A 567-nucleotide genomic window follows, 5' to 3' on the forward strand; every position below is an offset into this window, starting at 1 on the left:
GGTCTGGTCTTTCCATGATCCAAAAAGGAGCTGCAAAAAGTGGCTCCTTTTTGCGCCCTGCAAAGAATACCACAGCCACATTGCCACAGTTTGGTGGCACTCCTTCAGAACTGCATTGTATGGACGCAGTGCCGGAGGAGTAGAGTGATGCACATACTGTGTAGAGTGGTGCACAGCATCACGGCACAAGGCATCACGGCACCATGGGGAACAGAGTCAGGGCATGCGTCATGTGGTTTTCCCAGGGTGAGGCTCATCCATTGCACTCCGGGTGTGTGACCCTTGCAATTTCCCCAAATGCAGTAAACTTGACTGCATAATTTGTGATATTATTAGCTAACTTATTTTACTTTATTACCTTTTATTAACTTACCTATTTAATGTTTCTTAATAATAATATTAAGGTGGGTCAAAATCAGGGTCAAAAGAGGAAGACCCAAAGGCGGCAACACAGCCAGTCACCTTGGCTCTGCCCCTGACTTTGCTAACAGTGTCTCAGAGACACTGTTTACTTTTAAATCCTGGTCTCATGGTCACTGGAGACCAGTAAACCATGCCTCCCATGGG

At 46.4% G+C, this 567-nt stretch overlaps 1 pseudogene; it reads left to right on the forward strand.

The window, feature by feature from the left end:
• The first annotated feature begins 208 nt into the window (after positions 1–208).
• Positions 209–356, forward strand: LOC121932341 (annotated as a pseudogene).
• The last annotated feature ends 211 nt before the right edge of the window (positions 357–567 follow it).

The sequence above is a fragment of the Sceloporus undulatus genome, chromosome 5, assembly GCF_019175285.1.
Source record: "Sceloporus undulatus isolate JIND9_A2432 ecotype Alabama chromosome 5, SceUnd_v1.1, whole genome shotgun sequence".
NCBI lineage: Eukaryota > Metazoa > Chordata > Lepidosauria > Squamata > Phrynosomatidae > Sceloporus > Sceloporus undulatus.